This window comes from Mandrillus leucophaeus, unplaced genomic scaffold (assembly GCF_000951045.1).
Source record: "Mandrillus leucophaeus isolate KB7577 unplaced genomic scaffold, Mleu.le_1.0 Scaffold827, whole genome shotgun sequence".
Classification (NCBI taxonomy): Eukaryota; Metazoa; Chordata; class Mammalia; order Primates; family Cercopithecidae; genus Mandrillus; species Mandrillus leucophaeus.
In genome coordinates this window covers 662,614-680,504 of record NW_012108997.1, presented here as the reverse complement: position 1 = coordinate 680,504, position 17,891 = coordinate 662,614, and the positions used below count along the sequence as shown (strand labels likewise).

Sequence of the window (17,891 nt, the reverse complement as noted above, 5' to 3'; positions counted from 1 at the left end):
AATGGTGAAAACATTATTGATTAGGAAGAAAGGACAAAATATAAAGTTCCACATTTAGATGCAAAAAAATATTACATAGTCATAGTATGATCTTGAATTATACATACCTCCTGTGAAAAAGATCTGAAAGTTCTGGTGGACTGCAAGTATACTATAAATTTTGTAAGTTATAGATACAAACAAAAGCCTCAGGTCAAGGAAGTTAACAATCCCATTTTTCTCTCCACTGACTTGTCCACAAATGGAATGGGGAATTCAGTTAAAAGGACATATTTAGTGTTGGATTGACCTAGAGGCTGAGAACTATGTAAATGATGACAAACAAGCAATCACAGGAAAAGAAGATATTTCAGTGAAGTTTAGATATTCAAATGCCTTCAGAGGCTAGAGAAGTAAATCTATTTTCTTGAGATAGAACAGATATGTAAGATAAATATCTGAAGTGACTAAATTTAAAATTTATGTGCTCATCTCATAAAAAGGATTTTTTTTCGGTCAATAAGAAAGATTGAAGAATTAGAATGTTCTACCTCAAAAACAAAACAAAACAGAGTTTTGTCCACCAGTGGAAATATGCATATGTAGTTGAAATGATTCACTCTGATGCAGGTTTCAGTACTGGATAAAAGGTTTGATTAAATTTTATGCAATTTATCTTTGACTTATAAAATGTTATTTGATTTTTGAAGAAGCAATTTTCATGTAACTCTTCTTTTTAGGTAAAATGTTGACTTTTTAAAAAAATTTATGATTTGAATTGTGTTCAAAGGGAATACAATTTTGAAAAGCAAATGAATGTTATCTTCTGGTATTAATTTGCATTATAGTTTTCATATCAGATTTAAAAAAACGGATGTTAAACTCTTAAAGTTGTTCCAAGCTTACAGATAAAATGTCGACACATATGTATACTCATTTTCTCTCAACATTACGGACTATAGAAACACAATTTATTCTGGCTCTGTTTAAGTGAGAAATACAAAACTGCTCTTCTAAATTTTGATTTTTAGGTTTCAGTTGCTATTTTGCCTGTGGTTAAGACAATTGCTAAGGCTTTATCCCAAGTGATTCAAATTGTATGCCAGTGATAATTGTGCCTAAGTGCTCTTAATTTGATTTACATGGAATCTTTAGATGTATTCCTTCTAACAAAAATGTAATTGTAATTTAGTGGTATCAAATTGAAATTCTAGTCTCACATCCCTGAGGATGTTATGGTCATATTCATCTCTCCATTTTATAGCACTGATTTTAATTTATGTGTAAGGGTTATTTTCCTAATGGAGATGTTGATTTTACTGAATTTGCCAACAGAAACAATTGTATGAGAGAAAAATAGCACACTATATAACTGGATAGAATTTTTTTTAACATTCAACACCCATTTCCTATTTATTCTCAAAATTTATAATAATTTTTAATATAGAATAAACCAGTGAGCTCTTATTAAGTGCAAGACATCCATATAAGGTGCTTACTTGTATTATCTCAGTTACACTTTCAAAAAACTCATGAATACACTGTTCTTCTATTTTATAACTTTATTTAACTAAGCGTTTTTTCCTAAACTATTGATTATATCCAGACTTTTTAAATTTATTCTGGTGGCAAAGTCAATTAGAAGTTCTAGTTTTTATGGCATATAACCATATTCTCAACTTATTGTCTGTGGGGCAGTAGATGTAGAAGGGCAGAGGGAGCACATTTACCACTGTTAAACTGCTGCTACTTCGTTGCATGCTGGGGCGCTATCCTCCCTTTCAGCGCCATATGGCCAAGTAAGAAACATTAGAGCACATTACAGATTCATTATAAAATAGATATCTTGTTGCTACCATACTGCCCTAGATATTCTAGGCACACATATGTACACATGCTGCCAACAGACAGTCATTCATTATAGAGCAGTTTTATACCTTTTTAAGAAGGTGAATGTATTTTGGACTGCAGAGGTGAGCAGAGGGCAGGAAAAGATGAAGATATAGAGATTTAAGGGTCTGAATAATGCCCACAATTGCAACTGCAGGCACATCAGTTTACACATTCGTCAAAATAAGAGTGAGGGTTCAGCCTAAAATTTCCATTTTTTTCTGTTAAAAAAAAAAATTGGGGGAATTCTAGGAAAGCATTTCTCTCAGAATTGTATTTGGTAAATCCTGTTGCCCAATAAGAAAAGATTTACAAGTGATCTTTAAAAAGGAGTTTGTAGTGCCACACATTAACAGAAGGTGGAGAGTAAAACATTGTCTTAACTACTTTCCTTTATGGCAAGAAGTATTGAAACTCTTTTATACCATTTTAAATTTGCTTAATTTAATCTCCCTCTTAATTTAAAAGAAAATAAAACTGAAGATTTTTATCATCATGCTTTATTTTTCCCTCTGCGGACTTCTATTTTAATTAATGCCATGGTAATTTTATTTATATAAAAATAGGCTCACCTAACAGCACCTCAATGATCTCACCAATCACTGTGTCATTCACTAAAATAGGGATACCTAATCTTCTCTTCTTTTACTTGTGCTCCTTCGTACATGTATAATGAATATAAAAGAAAGTTCTTTTCAAGGAAAGTAACAAAATGCAATTTTTCAGTATTTTTCTGATTTTAGGAACCTTGTGAATGATCTACACATTCTGCCTAGTGTTCATGGTTGCATTTTGGGAGGGGACTGGTAGAGGAAGGGCAAGTCATATGTCCCTTAATTGCTTCTCCTCATTGCAATTGGGACAGTAGTTATATGTGATTTACAGAACTACTCCAAGGAGACTTTTTTTTGCTTATAAAAGTGTGGCTCCTATGGAACCCTGGCCATTTGTAAAAAGTATGGTGAATACTTTTAGTCATCCTCTGAGGACAAAAACATATCTGGAATTCATTTATCACGGGATTGCTTTAAGATCACATGTACATGAGAAACAAGGCTATACAATCACTTATTTCCAGTGTTCCTTGAAAAACAACTTGCAAGAGTGATCATACTCCTCTTCAATCTAGTCCTTTAATAATTAGCATGTATCTATTAACATTATAATAATATTTACAACCCTTATAGATACCATACTGTGTATTGAGACATAGCCGAAAATTGTATACTTATTTTCTTACGGATTCCTTATAATTAAGATGAGAATAATAGGAATAGGGAAATAGAATGCAGAGCTTTTTGAGTCTCAGATGTTGTCTTATGGAGTCCTGAGATAACAGGCAATCTATCCTAGCAACAAATCCAAGATCACCCTATTACCTGCCTTAACAATGTCCTTACTAGAGAAGATTTCTCTCAAGCTGTGTATGTGGCTACCTTATTTCTCATAAGAAATAATTTCTAACATTTTGGAATTCTCTCTGCAATACTTTACATAGACCCTATTTAAATCTATTACTAAAATATAGTGACAAGATTTAATATAGGTTACAGATAAAACTCCTTAATTATGGTGATTCATTTATATACTTGAACCATTCCTGCAGTTTACACATGGATAAATGGACTCATCTGCAGAAGTAATCAGGTCACAAAATTATTGAACAAAAATAATTCAAAATGAACAGCAGTTTGTGCCTGATAACCCTGCGTTTTTTTCTCTTTCATGGTTTGTTTTTTTGAACATTTTAAAATATTTTACTCTTGTTAATATATTTAGAATTGTTCACGTCTAGGTAATATGGCACATTTTTTATGTGCTCCTAGAAATTTAAAGTATTGTGAAACATTCATCTTGTGGAATATAATTAGTTTCAAAATAAATCTAATGTACAGTAACAGTCTACAATATAATGTGAATGTAGACAACAACATATTAAGTGACAATATACACATAATTACATACAATATGATATACATTTTATAAATTAAAAAAAATTTTAATGCATATACTCTTCAGAGATAAAATAATATAAACAATAAGGCTGGGTAATCATGAAGACTGAATTTAGGATGTTGGTTGTCTTAAAGGAAGAGGCAAGGATTTGAGATAAGGACAGACCACAGAGGGAGATTTTTGAGATCTTTATTTCTGGTTTTGTAGGTAGATTCCTACGTTCTTATTAAAATACGAACGTATAATTATATACATATTCATACTTATGTAAAATAAATAAAAAGAGGGTTTTATGTAGATTCATGATCAGAGTGTGTTGTGAGGCAAAAATTATGGTGAATCTAACTGTATCTTAACAGAAAAATAAATATGAGTTAATGAGATTAAATTCCAGCTCAGCAAATTTCTAGCTGGGATTTCTTGAGCAAGTAACTTAATACTTCTGACCCTAATTCACTTTATGCATACATATGTGTGTTGATCAATAATACTTTTGTCTCCAGGGAGTGTTGAGAATTATATGATGCACTTATTCTGCTTCCTGGTTAGAGTAACAAAGGTTATTTTATTTTTCTTTCTAAGGAATCAAAGTTACTCAATTTTGCACTAAAATTACTGAAAAGACATTTGTGACTAAAATTTCACAAATGTTAAAAATTTATTCACAGTTGTGTTTGCTACATTTCTATGAGTTGGTATTACACTACGTTCTTTACGATACAGGATTTTTCTTGCTCACTTTGCCAGCAAGGGAACTCCAGCCAGCAACACTTCAGCTCAGGCCTCACTCAGGCATGCTACCTGCTGCAAGAGGTGGCCCACCCACTTGTCCTGCCAGGCCTCACCTGGCTGCTGCACCGGCTCATCTTGTGGCCAGGCTGCACATGCCCCAGCCACCTATATTATAACTCGTACCCACTTTCGGCAGTTCCTGGGTCCAAGAAGAAAGAGAATACATTGATAATTGAAGGGGGAGGAGGGTGGATAATTTTATTGAGTGATGGAACAGCTCTTGGTGGATAGGGAATGCAGGAATAGCTTATCTCCCATTGTGACTGAGTCTGGGGCTTTTATGGGCTCAGAATAGGGGAGTGCATGCTGATTGCTTTTAGTATGCAAAAAAGGTTAAAACAAAGGCACCCCCCAAAGGTGGGCACAATAGTGTAAAAACCAATTAGGGAAAGGTAGGTATATGTAAAATAGGTGAAGGGTGGGGATCAATCAGAGGAAAGCATGGCGAACAGGAAGACAGGTTCTCAATCTGGTCTGTGCATTTGGCTTGTAGCTTGGCTTTCAGGTTTTAAACTGTCTTTGGCTTGGAGGTGGGGTTTCACCAGAGACCCACCCCTCTCTGCCTAGGTATTTGTCTGCTTCCTGCTGCTATTACTTGCAAAAATATATAATATTACAAGCAAATGTATAAAAATAATTTATCACATAAAATGAAGATGTAAAAAATAGTAATTAGGCTCTAAGAAGTTAAAACCTGACACTAGGTGCCAAGAAGTTAAAATAAATTATCATTCTTTGGTGAACCTTAGCCCTTTTAAATACCTTATGTTTTTGCTACCCTGTTACTAATTAGCTCACTTATGTTGAATCCAAATAAGCTTATATTCCTGAGCAGATTTCCACATTCTGGAAATATCTTTTACCATCTCAATTGAAATAACCCGTTTCTGCATAAATTTCTATATATACTTAGGTGTCTTGCAAGAAAAAGTGATAAAATAATTCATGCCAAAGCACATAAGGTGTTGGTACCCTTGTGTTTTACTTCCATAGGTAAAACATTTCTATTTCAACCAAAGACTTATGATATTACAGTCATAGTATGGGAGCAAGTGTATTGTCATATCACAGAAAATGAGTATTCAACTATTTTGACTTGAGATAGTCTTGAAATTTTCTCCAATAACAAAACATTAGTTTTATAATGTCAGGGGAAAGGTGTTTTTGTTTCATTTATTTCTATAGAATCATTCAGGCTTCACCTAACTTCTTTAATAATGTCTTTGGAAATACATTCTTTGAAAACTAGCTATAATTTATGTAGCCAGTCAAAAAGAAATCAAGATTTAATATTGTGTTTCCTAAATTTCAGAGTCAGATTGATACTATAAGAAGCCTATAGAAATACCTCTGCACATTTATTAGAATATATAGATCAATACTGTGGGTTCAATACAACAGAAAACAGCTCTGAAGCAGTGGTGAGTATTCATACACAAATCTTATTCTCAAATTGTCTCTAGCCTATCTTATCCAGAAGAGCTTATGTTTGGATTACAAATTCTATACCTCTTCTATTTTCTAGTATTTGAATCCTTGGATGCATATATACATATATATGTGAGTTCGTATGTGTGTGTATGGGTGTGTGTGTATATATATAATATATATTTGGGGGTAGAATCAGTAGTATTGACACTTTCTAAGGAAAGCCTTTAATCCTGGTATTAATATTTATTTTTGCAACAAATATTCGATGGTTCCTAATTTTAAGGGTACAATATCCAAAGACTAAAGCTCTATGTCAAATATATACAGTTTAAATTTAATAGAATGCTTTGCCCATCTGATTCAAGCTTTTTTTGTAAGTGTTTTTCAGGGAGTATCACATTGAATTTTTTAAAAGTCAATGAAATTGTTGCTATTATTTTTACTCCACGTCACAAATGAAGTAAATAAGCCAGAGATTTTAAATCATCTGCCCAAGGTCACACAGTAAGTCAATAGCTGGGCTTGGAACCCAACTGCTAACTCCAACCCATCATGTTTTCTACTTACACACTATTGTGGTGTATGGGGAATGAAAAATGAGAATTTCTGATAACCAGAGCTCTAAATTTTAATGGCTAGAGACGACACACCAGTTGGCCTGTTAAGATATGGCTCTATTGAGAAGGTTTCATTTGAAGCACAAATAGAACATAGACATGTTGCCAGAGTAGTGACAATATGTTAAAATTATCCACAAGAGAGTACTGCTGAATGGCCAGCTACCATTTATTCATTTCTTTATTATTTTAACAAAGCTTCGTTGAATATTTACTATGTGCAAGGGCTTTTTAAAATTTAATATGTAGTACTAGGTACAAAATATTATTATAGTATCACTGTTCCAGATCATATATATAGGTGAAGAAAGCAGGATGAATCATAAATTAAATGAAATTACACATATAAAAAGTGGCAGAGGCTATGCAATTCAAAATAGATACTATGACTTATAAGAATACAAGCATGATGATGAGACAGACATTATTAGTAAGGCATTTCTAGTATTCAACCATCATCTACTTTTCTTCTTCCTGGTCACAGAAATAACAATGTTCTCAGTGCTCTTGTCGTTAAAATAATTAGATTAATTATATTTTATGGATGATAATCGGAAGTGATCCATGCAACTTCTGAGACAAAAAAATAGAATAACTGTGACTTCTCCATTGTCCTTCTTTCCCAGCCATGGGAACAAAGACTCAGGGTGAGATGGCAGCTCCTAGAGTACCGAAGGAGGTTGGATAGCAGTCAGAAGGCAGCCATACAAGTGAGTTACTCAAACTTATCATGAACACTGAATGAGAATAAACTTGCTATATTAAATTGCTGAGATTTTGAAGTTGATACTTACTGCAGCATAATCTAGCTTAACCAGACTAATGCAATGATTACCCTTGTCTTTTGGAAAATCATGCCTGAAAGGAAGATGTTGTACAATTAACTGCAGGTCATGTATAATGAGCTAAGGAACTTGGTCTTCATTTTCTAATAATGATTTGCATATATTTGACTAAATTTTGGGGGCCAAGCTGTCATCTCTAAAATCACAAAATTGTATTAGTTGTATTTTTCACTTTTAATAGTTCATGACTATATAATGTATAACTTTGAAAAGCTTACAATGGTAGTTCTATGAAAAATATTTTTGACAGAATTGATATGGCCTTTTCCCCTCAAGATGGTAAAGAACATAAAAGATATTACCTGATTTGGACAGCTAAAATGCTGGGGCAAAAGAAGGTATACCAAAGGGCTTCTTCTTTGCAGTGTGTCCTTACTCCTTAGTTCAAATAAAAAATTAATATTTAGTTTGAAACACAAACATTTTTTGTTAAATCTATTGCATTTTTCCCTCAAGATACAGCAAATATATTAAATTACTTGCTACTCAAAGCATATGGTAATAGCTTATATTCACTTATTAAACATGCATAATAGCTTATCTAGATCTTCCAGTAAAGCCTTCTTACAATATGCTTTATAATTTACTTTGTATGTTTTTTAAATGAGTAGCTGAATCTATTAAATTTTGTTACATTATCATAGAATTTTACAGATGCTTCTATATTATGAGTTACCAAAATATTTTGCATACTTTAATTCCAGAAAATTCCCTTCAGTAACTCCCATTATCTATTTCATAAGTATAATGAATACAGTAAATGTCAAGTAAAATATTTCTTTCATAAATGAATTAGCCAAACTCTCTTCCTTTCCTGGGAAAAGAGAAGACTCACATTTTTCAAGTAAGAGGAAAAGATACAATATTCTGTTTATCCCCATCTCTGCTTCAAAAAGATATGAGAGTCATGACCACGCAGGTTCAGAATTTCAGGGTGATAGGACTGTGTGGGCCCAAGAAAGTGGAGACAGTAAAATTAACTGTCTAGAACTGTGACCTCTTTTCAGCTGATAGCAGTAATTACCAGAAAAGCCCCACCTCCACTGGCTCTTCTTCTGCATAAAATGTCTCCAGATTATACCTATAAAGAAATAAATATGATCCATTTATTACAATCTTTCTTTACTGTAATATGCAATAGAAAGTGCAGTTAGGCATTTCCATATGCAGCCTTGAAGCAATTTAGCTCCTTTTCAAACAAACAAAGTTTAGTCAGAAATTTTCTTGTCAAGTCTATAAATGAATACTTGCTCCCTGTAATATTTTTTCAAAGACTTAAAATAATAAAGGAAATATTTTGTTCATTAACTAAAGTTATTTGTAAATATTATTTCCAAGTTACTTTTTATTTATTTTACGTTTGACCATAAATTACAAATAATAAGAACTGCATTCCTATGTTCTCACTGTGAAATCTTTGAAGTTTATATTTAAAGATTGATCCTCTTGTTCTTCAAGTTGAAAAAGGCAACAAATGATGAGAAATTTTCCACCTGTGTCTCTCTTTGTTGAAACAGATATCTGTCTTTATTCATCTGAAGCTGAATTAATGTATATGATGGAGATATTGTGATGTGAGTGTGTGTGTGTGTGTGTATATGTGTGTGTGTGTGTGATATGTGTGGTGAAGGAGGGGGCTGCTCAAGTAGAGCTAAATCACTTTTCTCTTTGGCTTTCAGAAAACTAGACCAAGAAAGAATCTGATAACTTCTCCCAGTTTATATCTCCAAACAGGTACAAGCCCTAGAGGAGATAGCAACCCCACATAACACTGTTACTCTCCTTATTGTCAGAGAGAATGAAACTAGTCTTTCATAAATATAAGTTAGTAACAGAATAACAGGTGTCTAGACCGGTGTAGCCAATAAGTGCTGTTTAGGTTGCAAACCAAACTAAGTCACAAAGTATCTTATCTCTTTTCTTGGCTAAGAAAGCTTATGATGAACCCTGTTATTTAGAAAATGAATAAATTAATGCTGTTCTTCTAAATTATATGGATGTGACAATATATTAATTATATTAATTTCACGGTTATGCCTAAAGCAAAATATTATTTACATAAAGGCCTAAAGTGAAAGTCAAAGGCTTGAATGTGTTCAGCAAGCTTAAAGATTACTTTTAAGCCTCTATATTGCTAGTTACATTTGTAGACTTTACTATAATTTCCCAGGAAATTATAAGGAAATTTAATAAAGTCACATGTAAGAACAGATGCTTTATGAAATATTAGCTATTTTATTTTGTTAGTAGTATTCATGTTTAGTTTCTCTCTTTAGAGGACTATGCAAATGATGAAAAATATTATATCATAGTGGATGGATTTCCAGATATTAAGATATTATTCTTTTACCCTGACTCATGAAAGTTTAATTTAATTTTAGAAGTATTACATCTAAACAACAAAGTTTTTCATGCTTTTTGCTTTTTCACCAAGTTAGCAACATTTTCAGTAAAACCAAATTTGTATTTTGAATGGCTATCTTGAAGAAAATTAGCAAAAATGCACCCTCCTAAATATTTTATAAATTGATTTATGCATATTCTAATTCTTTGATCTGTGGATTGGGGAGCATTTCTATTTCTGAATGAGATGAACATCTATTGTAAGCAGAGAATTAATGAGGGTTGGGACAAGGGATGCCAGGCTTAAGTTGACCTAGTATCTTTGTGTCCTATACAAATTCAAAATAGAATTGGGTGTGAAATACATGTCTGAAATAGAGGAATGTCAGAGTCTTCAATTTGTTTTAGTCTCCCGGCCAGATAAATTATGATTTTCTTTTATGGTTGATAATATTTACCATATGTTCAAAGATGATAACTTGTTCCTTCTTTACCCTCTTTTATTCCCTTTTTTGGTAAATGTATTAAGTTTTCTATAAGATTGCTCAAATGATATTGCCAGATATATCCCTCAGCTTGCCTCCACAGCTTAGTAGTAGATGATGTACTTGGTCCTTCCAGCTAAAAGAGCACCTAACATTAGGCCTGATATTGAAGGGGTCACCTCCCGGGACTCAAGAGAAACACGCACAAAGTACGTTGAAAGTCTATTCAGAGAAGATTGCCAGGAGGTAGTAAAAGGTAGAAAAGCAAAGGATTGGAAGGGTTTTATTTATTTATTTATTTATTTATTTATTGAAAATATTTATCTTTGTAGATTGGAAAACTTTCTTTAACCCTCTTTCAATTTTTTTTTTCTTTAGCACTTAGAACAATAGAGATTTCATCAGAGCTAAAGAATACTAATTGATTAAATTCAGTGTATGATTTTAAATAACTATTCAGTCAGTCCTATAATATGCAAATTTCACGGCAGGAAAAAAGTGATGCATGTGTTCAGAATACTGCTACATAAATTGACTTAAATATCCTTATCTTTAGAAATATTCTACTTTAAAGTAAGACATACAAATAATATTACAGATTTTCCCCTCTTCAAGCAAAAGTGATATTCTGGTTTATATCAGTGATGAACCATGATGCTCAATGCCTGGAAAGAATGTATTTACCCAGGTCATAAAAAGAGATCTCATCACTTGGATTGTTAATACTCATTCTGTGACAATGTTACTGTAATTTTTTAAAAATAGTTTCATAATGTAATTGATACTTTAATGTAAAATGCCTCTACCAATTTTTCATTAAAAAACGTGCAGTCTTTTCTTAATTAACACAGGTTAAGATTGTTTTCTCATTTGATATCGTGGGCCCCCTCAACCTGTATGACTGACTACAATTGCACACGAGAGTTTAGTGCTGAAGTGGCATAAAAGGAGTTTTGGTTTACTTCAGTAGTATGTAGACAATGAGTTTAAGAAGCACATAGTTAACCTATGTAAATCACAAAGCAAACTAAAAAATTTATGTTAACTTCCTGGTGGAACTTGCTAATTCAATGGAAATATAATTACATTTATAGAAAGACACACATTTGTAGTTATCCAAAGTTTATTATAATATTAACATCATTTTAAGATTATTTTAGCAAAAGAAAAATATGAAAAATACTTGTTTATTCAGGAAGATACGTATGATTCCAAGTTCAGTGCTTTGTAACTTCTTCTTCTGGCCCCAATTTTCTGATAAATACTATACTATCCTTTCATCTATAAGGGTAGCACACTGAGGTATAGTTTTTGATGTTGTGCAGTGGTATCATCTCAAGTGTAGATGGAAAAGAGGGGCTTGAAATAGAACGAAAAAAAAAAAAAAGAAGAAGAAGAAGAAGAAAGATCCATAGATATTTCTGTTTTTAGAATCTCACTTTTACCTGGCCAACATGGCGAAACCCCGTCTCTATTAGCCAGATGTGGTGGTGCATGCCTGTAGTCCCAGCTACTGGGGAGGCTGAGGCAGGAGAATCGCTTGAACACAGGAGGCAGAGGTTGCAGTGAGCTGAGATCGCACCACTGCACTCCAGCCTGGGCAACAGAGTGAGAATCTATCTCAAAAAAAAAGAAACAAAAAAACAAACAAACAAAAAAAAAAAACCCAGGAATCTCACTTTTAAAAAAGGATAAATCTTTAAGTATTTAAAATTCGTATGATTCTTTTATAAAAGACACCACCATATGAATGTTTAAACACAAAAATGAATACAACCAGATTAATCTTTGCAGAAAGAGACCTGAGATCTTTAAAATGTACGTTATTCAATCAATGTACATTTCATATGACACTTCATAAGAGTGTGTCTGGCACATTCTCATGTAGAATGTTCTTTTATTTGTTTGGACCTAGTTGTCTAGTGTATAAATTTTCTATTGTTATGTAATAAATCAGCACAAATTTTGCAGCTTAAAACAACACAAATTTTTTGTCTTATAGTTTCTATAGGTCAGGAATTCAAGTAGTTAGCTGTGCCTGTGGCTTAGGTGTCACTAAACTGATTGAGATGTTGTAGCTAAGGCTAAGATCCCCTTCTGTGGTTCAGGGTCCTTTCTCAATTGTTAGTGAAATACATCTGATTTCCCCAATCTTACACTGAAAGCCTAACCTTTCTCAGATGATCAAGCCTGCCCATATTAAGCAATGAAGATCGGTAGATAAAAAAAAGTCTAGGTCTTCATATTCTTAGCTCTTTCACCTAAATTTTACTTTTCCTTGATCTAGCACATCACTCCAAAGATCCTTTTATATTTTTTCTCCTATTCAATACCTTAAAAACCTTTTTGTGTCTCATAATAATTTGCATATCAATGACTGTGCTACTTGTCAATACTAACCTGCAACATAATAGTGACTTAAACAATATAGAAGTTGATTTCTTTTTTCACACACATACAAAAAAAGGCTAGAGATTAGTTATTTACCACGGAGATTACGGATTTTTACACCTTAAGGATCCAGACTCCGCTAACCTTTCTGCATTATTATTCCTATTGCCCACCTAGAATACTATTTCAGAGTCATGGAAGCAAACACCGACTTCAAAGGGAATTCCTAGCACCACTGCTGAGTAAATTCCCAACAAATGGCTGTTGAATGAATGCCTATATAATTGAATATAGAGAAAGACTGAAAAAGTCAATAGTGTTCTTGAAGTACTTAACTAAATATTAATATCAGGTAGCACTGACACTGGCAGATACTTAATTTTTAAAAATAAACTAGTTTTGATATATTAATAAACATATCCAAAGTATAAAACTGTCATGCTTTGCAGATTGAAAAAAATAGTCTTTTGTTCAATTAGTAGTCATAGTTCTAAGAGATGATTGTTCTCTGCATTTTCATTTTTTTCAAACTGTTAATAATATATCAGTATCGGATAAAGATATCCTCATTAAAGTAGATGAGTGAATATAAATTACACATCCCATATTTTTAGCTATTGTCTTTTGTAGTCTTAATTTACAATTACTATCATGACTCATGATACCAATGCTACATATATAAGTTAAATAGTCACAGATAGTAGGCACTGATTTTTAAACTTATTTCTAGTTTGGATTTTACATCTCTATTTTATATTCTATAAACCAAAATAATAATAATAATAATAATTTGTTGAAAAGTTTGTAGATCAATACAATCATTTTAAGGATATAAAAAAGCCTTCAAGTCAGATATATTTTATTTAACTTAAATATATGTATTTTTATATAGTACATATATAACCTTTTGAATTTTCAAGATAATGTAGGAAAACTCCTTAATTTCATATAACATCTGGATTTGCATAATATTAACAGAATAAAGAAAGCAAGTCTGAATCTTTTGCCTTTCCAATTTTAACACCATTTAGACAATATTTGTAGGAATGGCTACAAAAATAATCTATCTTTCCTAGAAATACTGTAAACTCTATACAGTACCAGAAAACATGAAAGTGAGGCTTCGTCTACTACCCTGGGTATTTCAGGAAGTTTATTTAGTATTTTACTGTATCATGTACATGTTGAGAATCTATGCTTAAAATGGCCACATTTTAGTTTCATATTTCTTCCTTTCTAATATGAGAATCAAAAATAAAATATCCAGAGGAAAACAAAGACGAAAGAGAAAAAACAGTAAAAGAAATACTATTTGACAAAATAATTGCTTTTTCTAAAGAAAAAAAGCCCAGCTTGTATATAAGTACAATTTGAAACAAATCTTGATGAGCTGGCATTTGAGGAAATATTTTTGTCATTGTAGAAACTAATTGCATATGTTGAATCACACTTTAGAATATAAAAATTACTTTGTTAAAAATGTAATATACACAATTATATTTTACAATGCACTTTTTGGCATATTACACAAAATAAAACACTGTTCAAAATTTATAGAAAACTAAGGTAGATTTTTTTTTTTTAAAAAAAAAAAAAAGGTCTTAGGAAAAATACCAGTTTTTAAATAGGAAATTTTGGGGAAAAGCCAAGGACTTTAAAGTGCTAAAATGTGACTGAAATCACCATACTCACATACTAAGCAAGACATGAGAAACTCATGTTTTTGTCAAATAAAGCTCTCACAGGGATTATGTTATCCAATCTGCTTTGTATTCTCTAGCTGCCAGATTTTTATTTCAATAGCCAATTGGTTCGAATTGAAAGATGTCCTTAGCTTTCCATTCTAGCCTGTGGGTTAATTTAGTTTGTTATGAATCTATACAGAGCTGTACTATTCACAATCCTTTATATTCACAACTTTGATTTATGATTTGAATTAGAATGTGAAATGGGAAAGGCTTCCACACAAATTCAGAGTCTGAATGCTGTAGGAACAGCTCAGTCAAGCACTAGAACTTGCACTTTCAGAATAGTCATCAAAATGCCAATTATTCCATGCAATAAACAGCAAGCAGAGACAGGAAAATTATTCATATGAGAAGCAAATCTGATGAAAGTCAATTTACAGAATAGAACGATAAAAAATCTGCAATATACTTTTATACAAATTCCTCAGTAGATTAATATATTCTGTAGTTCATACAAATATACATTTTCATCATTCAAAAACCACTTTGACAACAAAACCAATCAAGCCTTTTGAAGGTTTTCATTCTCTTTCTGGGATTCAAGACTTTTTGTTATCCACCCAGCTATTTTTGTTTCCCATCGTAAACTCTTTTATAAATGTGCCTAGAATATTCACTTCTTCATTCTCACTGCTACATCATCACAACCTATTTCCCACATGTAGGCATACCTTTCTTCATGTATTTGCTTATATACACCATTGTACACTTTGAACATTGTGAAAGTTTGTTAATAAATAACCCTAGGCTGGGCGCAGTGGTTCACGCTTGTAATCCCAGTACTTTGGGAGGCGGAGGAGATGAATCACCTGAGGTCAAGAGTTCGAGACCAGCCTGGCCAACATGGTGAAACCTCGTCTCCACTAAAAATATAACAATTAGCCAGGTGTGGTGGCAGGCACATGTAATCCCAGCTACCCGGGGGAGGCTGAGGCAGGAGAATCTCTTGAACCTGGGAGGCAGAGGTTGCAGTGAACTGAGATTATGTCATTGCACTCTAGTTGGGGAACAAGAGTGAAACTCCATCTCCAGATAAATAAATAAATAAATAAATAAATAAATAAATAAATAATAACCTTAGAAAATTAATGTCTTTTTGGCAGTACAATATTTTGTTCAGAAGCCAGTCTTTTGTTAGAAGACATTCTGTATGTCTTTGATAACTTGTATATCCCTACCAAATACGTTTTCTTTTCTATGTATGTATTAATGTGTAGATTTTTTAATCAGTCATAAAATGTAGATAATTTTGGTAATAAAGAACATTTGTCTAGTTACAACTCCCACCAAAGAATTCACTAGAACTCTCTGTCTTTCTTTGAAGCCCCACTTTTTCCCATTCCCAAATATTTCTGAAATTTACCAAGATCTGTCTAATCAATACCTGTAAACAAATTTTCTTAAATGTGTTTGATTTTTGATAATTTCTTCTTTTGCTCTAGCTGTGGGGTTTTATGCAGTCATAGAGAGGTACCTTCACTGTTGTTTGTCCCTGTCATAACAAGAACATCATCCCCCTTTGCCTTTGAAGCCACCAGTGCTACTTTTCACCTTTCATGTCAATCCATGCTAATTCCCAAAAGCCACTTAAAGCAAAAGGCACTCACTGAAATTGCCGTTACTACCAAAATGTACTAGCTGAAAATGCAAGCACTGCTCTGCGAAATTATCACAGATTGTGGCCACCAGTTTTAAAACCAATGTGGGCATTAATACTACTAGTTCTGTCTGTTGCTTGTATTGATTCAGAGTAAATTGAAGTGTGCTAATGCTAGGCAACACTTAATCCTGTCTGATGAAGAAAGAGCAATCCTTAAATCTCACCTTTGTTCTACAGTCTTGTAGCAATTAGGATTCATATTTGCAAGCAATAAAGGCTGGCTAGGTGATTAAACAGAAAAAGGACATGAGGGTAGCTCACAGATTTGTTGAGAGGCTTGGAGAGCAAGGCTCAAAGCTACATTTCCAGAAATATTCCAAAGCAGTGTTAAAAATTTATCTTAGAAAAATTTTGCTACTGCTGCTGAGTAGAACTAGATGCTGGAGTTTCATTGCTTTTATTTACGTAAAAGCAACCAGACTTTGCTGCTACTACTACTGTGAGGAGAAAGAGGAAGAGAGAGAGAGACAAAGACAGAGAGAACCAGACAGAGAGAGATCTGCATCTCTCATTTCTGTGTCAGTCTGATACACATATGTTTGATTAATAGAGCTTAGGTCATGTGCAATGGAAGCTAGGAGAGTGAATTCACAGAATCTTTTTAGCTTTTATAGATAAAAGTATTTATTGCTTCCTCAGCGAGACTCATCAACTTGAATGTTCCCAAACACCAAAAAACCTTCAAAGTTGGGTGGCTGAAATAAATAACAAATATATACAGATATATGTAAAATATATTTTTTTGTTGGCCTCCTTTGTGCCTCAATGTTTCACAGGGATAAAATGCAACCACACTTATTTCCACCTAGACTTGAGAAAAGTTCTTTGTTTATAATAGAAGAGAAGATAATCTGAGTTATAAGCTCAATATTTTGCTCAAAATCACCTATTCCATATCGTGTTAAGTCACTATTTTTAGACCCAGTTCATGTTTCTTGTTCTTTTAACACATAGTAAGTTCTGTCTCTGTAGATTGCAGATTTCATATCTTGATAGTCTCTTTGTATAGTCCTCACCACTATCACTCCATGTATAACAGGGTGAATGGGTTTAAGTTCACTTGTGCCACGTTGCATATGATATTGTGATTTAATGATTATGCGTTTTCAATTCTGAGCAAGATGGCCGAATAGGAACAGCTCCAGCCTCCAGCTCCCAGCGCAAGTGACACAGAAGATGGGTGATTCCTGCATTTTCAACTGAGGTACCGGGTTCATCTCACTGGGGAGTGCTGGACAATTGGTGCTGGTTAGCTGGTGCAGCCCAACCAGTGAGAGTTGAAGCAGGGTGAGGCATCGCCTCACATGGGAAGTGCAAGGGGGAAGGGAATCCCTTTTCCTAGCCAAGGGAAACTGAGACACACAACACCTGGAAAATCGGGTAACTCCCACCCTAATACTGTGCTTTACCAAGGGTCTTAGCAAATGGCACACCAAGAGATTATATCCCACACCTGGCCCTTAGGGTCCCACACACACAGAGCCTCCCTCATTGCTAGCACAGCAGTCCGAGATCTAATTGCAAGGCAGCAGTGAGGCTGGGGGAGGGGCCCCCACCATTGCTGAGGCTTAAGTAGGTAAACAAAGCTGCCTGGAAACCCGAACTGGGTGGATCCCACCACAGCTCAAGGAGGCCTGCCTGCCTCTGTAGACTCCACCTCTGGGGACAAGGCATAGCTAAACAAAAAGCAGCAAAAACCTCTGCAGATGTAAATGACCCTGTGTGACAACTTTGAAGAGAGCAGTGGGTCTCCC

The 17,891-nt window shown here is 33.5% G+C and overlaps 1 pseudogene; it reads right to left on the bottom strand.

Annotated features, from left to right (window-relative positions):
* Positions 1–16,336, bottom strand: part of LOC105530496 — a 169,818-nt pseudogene extending 153,482 nt beyond the window's left edge.
* Between the last annotated feature and the right edge of the window lie 1,555 nt (positions 16,337–17,891).